This window comes from Oncorhynchus gorbuscha, linkage group LG09 (genome assembly GCF_021184085.1).
Source record: "Oncorhynchus gorbuscha isolate QuinsamMale2020 ecotype Even-year linkage group LG09, OgorEven_v1.0, whole genome shotgun sequence".
Lineage (NCBI taxonomy): Eukaryota > Metazoa > Chordata > Actinopteri > Salmoniformes > Salmonidae > Oncorhynchus > Oncorhynchus gorbuscha.
In genome coordinates, this window is record NC_060181.1 from 3,370,054 (window position 1) to 3,380,053 (window position 10,000).

Here is a 10,000-nt window from a genome sequence, read left to right on the forward strand (position 1 = left end):
CACACCTACACCTACACACCTACACCTACACACCTACACCTACACACCTACACCTACACACCTACACACCTACACACCTACACCTACACACACCTACACCTACACACACCTACAGACACCTACAGACACCTACACACACCTACACCTACACATACACACACCTACACCTACACACACCTACACACACCTACACCTACACCTACACACACACACACACCTACACACACCTACACCTACACCTACACACACCTACACCTACACACACCTACACACACCTACACACACCTACACACACCTACACACACCTACACCTACACACACCTACACACACCTACACCTACACACACATACACACACCTACACACACCTACACCTACACACACCTACACACACCTACACCTACACCTACACACACCTACACACACCTACACCTACACACACCTACACCTACACACACCTACGCACACCTACACACACCTACACCTACACAAACCTACACACACCTACACACACCTACACCTACACACACCTACACCTACACACACCTACACCTACACACACCTACACACACCTACACCTACACACACCTACACACACCTACACCTACACACACCTACACACACCTACACACACCTACACCTACACACACCTACACACACCTACACACACCTACACCTACACACACACCTACAAACACCTACACACACCTACACCTACCAACACACACCTACACCTAACACACACACACACACACACACACACACACACACACACACACACACACACACACACACACACACACACACACACACACACACACACACACACACACACACACACACACACACACACACACACACAAACCGTTCCTTATTACGGGGGTATTCCCGACGTTCCCCAATAGTTGTGTACACAGAGTATATAACACATGAGGAACACCTGCTCTTTCCATGACAGACTGACCAGGTGAATCCAGGTGAAAGATATGATCCCTTATTGATGTCACTTGTTAAATCCACTTCAATCAGTGTAGATGAAGGGGAGGAGACATGGGTTAAAGAAGGATTTATAAGACACTTGAGACATGGATTGTGTCTGTGTGCCAGTCCGAGAGTGAATGGACAAGACAACAGATTAATGTGCCTTTCTTTCTCTTTTCTTCCACCAGATCGACTGTGTTATATTTTCCTACACATCAATTAACATTTCCACAAATGGTAGTCGGTGCCAGGTGATAGATGCCAGGTGATGGTAGTAGGTGGCAGGTTGGGGGGGCCAGGTGATGGTAGTAGGTGCCAGGTGATAGGTGCCAGGTGATAGGTGCCAGGTGATGGTAGTAGGTGCCAGGTAGGGGTGCCAGGTGCTAGGTGCCAGGTGATGGTAGTAGGTGCCAGGTGATGGTAGTAGGTGCCAGGTAATGGTAGCAGGTGTCCGGTGATGGTAGTAGGTGCCAGGTGATGGTAGTAGGTGCCAGGTAGGGGTGCCAGGTGCTAGGTGCCAGGTGATGGTAGTAGGTGCCAGGTGATAGGTGCCAGGTGTGGTAGTAGGTGCCAGGTAGGGGTGCCAGGTGCTAGGTGCCAGGTGATGGTAGTAGGTGCCAGGTGATAGGTGCCAGGTGATAGGTGCCAGGTGTGGTAGTAGGTGCCAGGTAGGGGTGCCAGGTGCTAGGTGCCAGGTGATGGTAGTAGGTGCCAGGTGATAGTAGTAGGTGCCAGGTGATGGTAGTAGGTGCCAGGTGTAGGTGCCAGGTGATGGTAGTAGGTGCCAGGTGTGGTAGTAGGTGCCAGGTATGGGTGCCAGGTGCTAGGTGCCAGGTAATGGTAGTAGGTGCCAGGTAGGGGTGCCAGGTGGTAGTAGGTGCCAGGTGATGGTAGTAGGTGCCAGGTAGGGGTGCCAGGTGCTAGGTGCCAGGTGATGGTAGTAGGTGCCAGGTAATGGTAGTAGGTGCCAGGTAATGGTAGTAGGTGCCAGGTGAAGGTAGTAGGTGCCAGGTAATGGTAGTAGGTGCCAGGTAATGGTAGTAGGTGCCAGGTAATGGTAGTAGGTGCCAGGTGATGGTAGTAGGTGCCAGGTAATGGTAGTAGGTGCCAGGTGATGGTAGTAGGTGCCAGGTGATGGTAGTAGGTGCCAGGTAATGGTAGTAGGTGCCAGGTGATGGTAGTAGGTGCCAGGTAAAGGTAGTAGGTGCCAGGTAATGGTAGTAGGTGCCAGGTAATGGTAGTAGGTGCCAGGTAATGGTAGTAGGTGCCAAGTAGGGGTGCCAGGTGATAGGTGCCAGGTGAAGATAGTAGGTGCCAGGTAGGGGTGCCAGGTGCTAGGTGCCAGGTGCTGGTAGTAGGTGCCAGGTAATGGTAGTAGGTGCCAGGTGAAGGTAGTAGGTGCCAGGTGTGGTAGTAGGTGCCAGGTGATGGTAGTAGGTGCCAGGTGAAGGTAGTAGGTGCCAGGTCCACCGGTTTGCATTAAGAACTGCTCAACACACTCTACAGTTTCCCCGTGTGTATCAAGAATTGTCCACCACCAAAAAGGACACCCAGCCAACTTGACACAACTGTGAGAAGCATTGGACTCAACACGGGGCCAGCATTTCTGTGGAGCACATTCAAACACCTTGTAGAGTCCATGACCAGACGAATTGACACTGTTGAAAAGGCGTGCAATCGATATTAGGAAGGTTTTCCTAATGTTTGTGATACTTAGTATATATGTCTGTGAGTAAATGTAGTCAAGGAAGTCCTTTAACTGTAAAAACCCCCAGGGTTTTCCCTCAGGCCCTGGATAACGGTCCGACTATTCCCAAGTCAGATAGCCCTGTACCTCGTATATGGAGATACGCTGACAGCTTAGTTGTCCATCAAACTTATCTATTGGAAAACGATTCAAATTGTGAGGTAACTTAAAGTATTGATAGAATTTACCCAGGAAAGCGTTTCATTTTTTTATTTGATTTTTTACAAATATTTCCAACTTAACGGAGAGTTTCACACATCACTTCTTCAAAAGACCACAGGTACTACCTGCATCTCTCTGTGTGTACACCCTTTAAACACGCTCTGAATATTACAGATCGTGGGGTCGGTCACCCTTTAAACACACGGCATAATGTTACAGATCGTGGGGTCAGCCACCCTTTAAACACACGGCATAATGTTACAGATCGTGGGGTCAGCCACCCTTTAAACACACGGCAGAATGTTACAGATCGTGGGGTCGGCCACCCTTTAAACACACGGTAGAATGTTACAGATCGTGGGGTCGGCCACCCTGTAAACACACGGTAGAATGTTACAGATCGTGGGGTCAGCCACCCTTTAAACACACGGTAGAATGTTACAGATCGTGGGGTCAGCCACCCTTTAAACACACGGCAGAATGTTACAGATCGTGGGGTCAGCCACCCTTTAAACACACGGCATAATGTTACAGATCGTGGGGTCAGCCACCCTTTAAACACACGGCATAATGTTACAGGTCGGCATAATGTTACAGGGTCAGCCACCCTTTAAACACACGGCATAATGTTACAGATCGTGGGGTCAGCCACCCTTTAAACACACGGCATAATGTTACAGATCGTGGGGTCAGCCACCCTTTAAACACACGGCAGAATGTTACAGATCGTGGGGTCAGCCACCCTTTAAACACACGGCATAATGTTACAGATCGTGGGGTCAGCCACCCTTTAAACACACGGTAGAATGTTACAGATCGTGGGGTCAGCCACCCTTTAAACACACGGCATAATGTTACAGATCGTGGGGTCGGCCACCCTTTAAACACACAGTAGAATGTTACAGATCGTGGGGTCAGCCACCCTTTAAACACACAGTAGAATGTTACAGATCGTGGGGTCAGCCACCCTTTAAACACACGGCATAATGTTACAGATGTTCAGGTGGGGTCAGCCACCCTTTAAACACACAGTAGAATGTTACAGATCGTGGGGTCAGCCACCCTTTAAACACACGGTAGAATGTTACAGATCGTGGGGTCAGCCACCCTTTAAACACACGGTAGAATGTTACAGATCGTGGGGTCAGCCACCCTTTAAACACACAGTAGAATGTTACAGATCGTGGGGTCAGCCACCCTTTAAACACACGGCATAATGTTACAGATCGTGGGGTCAGCCACCCTTTAAACACACAGTAGAATGTTACAGATCGTGGGGTCAGCCACCCTTTAAACACACGGCATAATGTTACAGATCGTGGGGTCAGCCACCCTTTAAACACACAGTAGAATGTTACAGATCAGATGGGGTCAGCCACCCTTTAAACACACGGCATAATGTTACAGATCGTGGGGTCAGCCACCCTTTAAACACACGGCATAATGTTACAGATCGTGGGGTCAGCCACCCTTTAAACACACAGTAGAATGTTACAGATCGTGGGGTCAGCCACCCTTTAAACACACGGCATAATGTTACAGATCGTGGGGTCAGCCACCCTTTAAACACACGGCATAATGTTACAGATCGTGGGGTCGGCCACCCTTTAAACACACAGTAGAATGTTACAGATCGTGGGGTCAGACACCCTTTAAACACACGGCATAATGTTACAGATCGTGGGGTCAGCCACCCTTTAAACACACAGTAGAATGTTACAGGTCGTGGGGTCAGCCACCCTTTAAACACACGGCATAATGTTACAGATCGTGGGGTCGGCCACCCTTTAAACACACAGTAGAATGTTACAGATCGTGGGGTCAGCCTGTGCGTCATTTGGCTATGAAGAAGAACTGATTCTCAGGCTGGTATGAAGTTGGAAGAATGTGAGTGGTAAAAATGAGGGAAATTCTGACCAGTGGGGAAGAGGAAGTGTAACACACAAACACAAACACACACACACACACAAACACTGCCAATGGGGGTAACAATGGGGGAGATTCTGGGCAGGATGGAGCGGTCCCTGGCCTGTATGTCTGAACCACAGCCAGTCCTAACCCTCTCTGCCATGCTGAGAATAGAGGAGATGAGCCGTTTATACTTCAGACTATCCTCTTGGAGAGGCTAGAGAGATGATGGTGGTAACGGAGAGGGAGGTGACAGAGGGAGGTAACAGGGGGAGGTAACAGAGAGGGAGGTAACAGAGAGGGAGGTAACAGAGAGGGAGGTAACAGAGGGAGGTAACAGAGAGGGAGGTAACAGAGAGGGAGGTAACAGAGAGGGAGGTAACAGAGAGGGAGGTAACAGAGAGGGAGGTAACAGAGGGAGGCAATAGAGAGGGAGGTAACAGAGAGGGAGGAAACAAAGAGGGGAGGTAACAGAGAGGGAGGTTACAGAGAGGGAGGTTACAGAGAGGGAGGTTACAGAGAGGGAGGTTACAGAGAGGGAGGTTACAGAGAGGGAGGTAACAGAGAGGGAGGCAACAGAGATGGAGGCAACAGAGAGGGAGGCAACAGAGAGGGAGGTAACAGAGAGGGAGGTAACAGAGAGGGAGGTAACAGAGAGGGAGGTAAACAGAGAGGGAGGTAAACAGAGAGGGAGGTAACAGAGAGGGAGGTAACAGAGAGGGAGGTAACAGAGAGGGAGGTAACAGAGGGAGGTAATAGTAACTTTCACTTGCTTGACATCCATCGAAATACCTTGGTACAGTCTGTTTTTCCTCATTATTGTGTCCCGTGGTCTTGTCATTCTTCAGCGCCGTTGTGAAGAACGACAGCTGTATAGGTTTCTTATTTAGCGCAGAGGGAGGGAGCTCTCTTTGTTCAAGGTGGTGGGCAGTCTTGTTTTTTTCCAATTAACTTGTTTGCCAATGACCATGGAAATTGTCCATGGTGACATTTCTCCCCAAGCCTCATCACCCCTCTCTCTGACACTCCCTCACCTGCTGCCCAATCTGGATCTTTTCCCAGATATTGAAAACCATTCAGAGTGGACAATTATGCACTCTCTCACTGTGTAGCATATTCCCAATAGGCCAGAGCTGTAATGCATTTTGCAATGCAATTTGAACTGTAATGCACTGTAATTCACTGTAATGCACTGTAATGAACTGTAATGCACTGTAATGAACTGTAATGCACTGTAATGCACTGTAATGCACTGTAATGAACTGTAATGCACTGTCATGAACTGTAATGCACTGTAATGCACTGTCATGAACTGTAATGCACTGTAATGCACTGTAAACATGTTTATATTGGATAAAACATTCAGTCAGCAAAACAGGGTTTTTTAAAATTCCAACAGATTGAGTTATCAAAGTATTAAGTGACAAATTGATTATCAAAATATTTGTCAGTTGCAGCTCAAAAAAGAATACTCAAAACACATTTGTAACAGTATATTATTTGCCTGAATAGTGGAGGCTCACAAGAATAATAAATTAGGGCAGCAGCAATGGTGCAAGCCTCCCCAGTCGTGCTGCCCTTCCCCGGCCTGCTACCATGACAAGAGGCCTAAATACCTGTAATGAAAAGCTGGTCAGGATGGGTGGCAAAACAAGGTCGTAAAGTCTTTGAAATCCCCTTTTAGCTGAAAATAATGCATGAAATATCCCCCCAAAAAGACTGATTTATTTAAAAAAAACTTTTACATACAGTTTGTAAGTGAGCAAAAAAATGTCCTCCGATTCAATATAGGTAAAACAAAAGCTGGTGGCTTTTTCAGAATAGTTCATGATTCTGTATTGATCGACAACTGTAACAACCACAATGCACCACTCACCTTTCTCATGGCTTTTCATCATTCTTGTCAGGGTCCTTGAGTTCTGTTCAATGCCATCGTCTATCATATCAACTTGCCTCAAGTGTTCAAAATTGCAACAAATAAATTAACAAATCAGATCAACAGTATATGACAATAGAAAGCCAGATCTTTTTAATTTCATCAATTAAACCCACGGTTTCCCAACTCAACCCATTTAGACCCAGTTTTTGGTAACACAGCATTCTCTTCAACCTGGAGAGAACTACTCGCCAAACCATGCTCCACTTCTGAACTAACCAATGTCACGGAACACTAACTAACATGTAATTACTTAGCAGAGAGAACCACACTCACCAGGGCCTATGGTTGTTATGCTTCACTTCACTTCAGGCTGAAAAATTATGGACTTTCTGTGGGTGACAGCAATTAACAAACAACATGGTTAAAATGATGTATTTTCTGACCACTACCCAACGTTTTAGTCATCAATGGAGCATGTAAAAACAAAACTAAAAAAGTGCCCTTTTGGGTAATAAAACCGCTGATTGTGAACCACTTTCAAAAAATGTCACATATTTTAATTTTGACCTTTGTTTAACCTTTGCAAGTCAGTTAAGAACATATTATTATTTACAATAACAGCCTTCAACCGGTCAAACCCGAACGACGCTGGGCCAATTGTGTGCTGCACTATGGGACTCCCAATCACAGCCTGTTAGTTAAACAGGAAACAGGGCGTTAGTTATGTAGTTAAACAGGAAACAGGACATTAGTTATGTAGTTAAACAGGAAACAGCACATTAGTGGTGTTGCTAAACAGGAAACAGGACGTTAGTTATGTAGTTAAACAGGAAACAGGACGTTAGTTATGTAGTTAAACAGGAAACAGGACGTTAGTTATGTAGTTAAACAGGAAACAGCACATTAGTGGTGTTGCTAAACAGGAAACAGGACGTTAGTTGTGTTGATAAACAGGAAACAGCACATTAGTGGTGTTGCTAAACAGGAAACAGCACGTTAGTTGTGTTGATAAACAGGAAACAGCACATTAGTGGTGTGTAGTTAAACAGGAAACAGCTCATTAGTGGTGTTGCTAAACAGGAAACAGCACGTTAGTTGTGTTGATAAACAGGAAACAGCACATTAGTGGTGTGCAGTTAAACAGGGAACAGCACGTTAGTTGTGCAGTTAAACAGGAAACAGCACGTTAGTTGTGTTGATAAACAGGAAACAGCACGTTAGTGGTGTTGCTAAACAGGAAACAGCTCATTAGTGGTGTTGCTAAACAGGAAACAGGACGTTAGTTATGTAGTTAAACAGGATACAGCTCATTAGTGGTGTTGCTAAACAGGAAACAGGACGTTAGTTATGTAGTTAAACAGGATACAGCTCATTAGTGGTGTTGCTAAACAGGAAACAGGACGTTAGTTATGTAGTTAAACAGGAAACAGGACGTTAGTTATGTAGTTAAACAGGAAACAGGACGTTAGTTAAGTAGTTAAACAGGAAACAGGACGTTAGTTATGTTGATAAACAGGAAACAGCATGTTAGTTGTGTTGATAAACAGGAAACAGGACGTTAGTTATGTAGTTAAACAGGAAACAGGACGTTAGTTATGTAGTTAAACAGGAAACAGGACGTTAGTTATGTAGTTAAACAGGAAACAGCACGTTAGTTGTGTTGATAAACAGGAAACAGGACGTTAGTTATGTAGTTAAACAGGAAACAGGACGTTAGTTATGTAGTTAAACAGGAAACAGCTCATTAGTGGTGTTGCTAAACAGGAAACAGGACGTTAGTTATGTAGTTAAACAGGAAACAGGACGTTAGTTATGTAGTTAAACAGGAAACAGCTCATTAGTGGTGTTGCTAAACAGGAAACAGCATGTTAGTTGTGTTGATAAACAGGAAACAGCACGTTAGTTGTGTTGCTAAACAGGAAACAGCTCATTAGTGGTGTTGCTAAACAGGAAACAGCACGTTAGTTGTGCAGGGCTTAAAGTTGATGGCTGTCGTTGGTCAAATCTGTAGCATTTATACAACTAGCAGTGAGCTTGTGACCATTACACCGGTGCATGCTAGCTAACAAACTTATATACAGACATCATATGCCAAAGCACATCCCAAAAAGCCCAAACAGGTACCATATACCCAGACATGTATAAGTCAGGAATGTACAGCAAATTTGTACACATTGTCAAATATATCAATAGAATACAGTATTCAGAATGTGTCCTACCGTTTGCATCAAGGTGTAGGACATCGCGATCTCCCCCTATTTACAGGCGGAGCCAATAACAACACGCCTTATTGTCATCGGAATTGATTCCAATTTTTTTTTTTTGTGTACAATGACTTTATAATGTTTTTCCCACAACAAATTCCATCAGTTTGTATATCAGACCCTCATTCCAAATAGAGTCAAAAGCTTTTTTTTTAAATAAACAAAGAATGGGAAGACTTGGCCTTTGTTTTGGTTTGTTTGTCAATAAGGGTGTGCAGGGAGAATACGTGGTCTGTTGTACGATAATTTAGTAAAAAGACAATTTGACATTTGTTCAGTACGTTGTTTTCACTGAAGAAATGTCTGCTGTTAATGATAATGCAGTGGATGTTCCCTTTGTTGCTGTTGACGCATATCCCACGGTAGATATTGAGGTCAAATTTGTCTCCACTTTTTGTGGATTGGGGTGATCAGTCCTTGGTTCCAACTACTGGAGACAATGCCAGAGCTGTGGATGATGTCTTAAAGAGTACAAGTATAAGTAAGTAAGTACAGCCAATTGGAATTCGTGGTCTGTGTATTTAATCATTTCATGTACACCACAGGCCTTTTTGGTTGGAGGGTTTGCATTGTTCTTTATATAATTCAATGTAATAGGAGAATCCAGTTGATTCAAAAAATGTGTGTTTGATCAAGCTTTTGCTGTTTGTTCTTTGTTATAGGGCCAGAAAGACTGGAGAAGTGGTTTACCCATACATCTCCGTTGTGGATATAAAATTATATGTGCTGTTTGTTTAGTGTTTTCCAATTTTCCAATTTTCCCAGAAGTGTTTAGAGTCTATGGATTCTTCAATTACATTGAGCTGATTTCTGACATGCTGTTCCTTCTTCATCCGTAGTGTATTTCTGTAACATTTTAAGCATTTTCTGTTTCTGTTTGAAATTTTTAGATTTGATGGAGGGAAGCTGAGCGGTAACATATGTTTGCTTACTGCGAAAGCAAACATGCTATTTTCTGAGGACGGTGCCACGCACACACAAGTATTACTAGCATTCTCCAACCAAGCGTTAGCATCATGAAAGTCAGAAATAACAATAAAATACATTTCTTACCATTGAA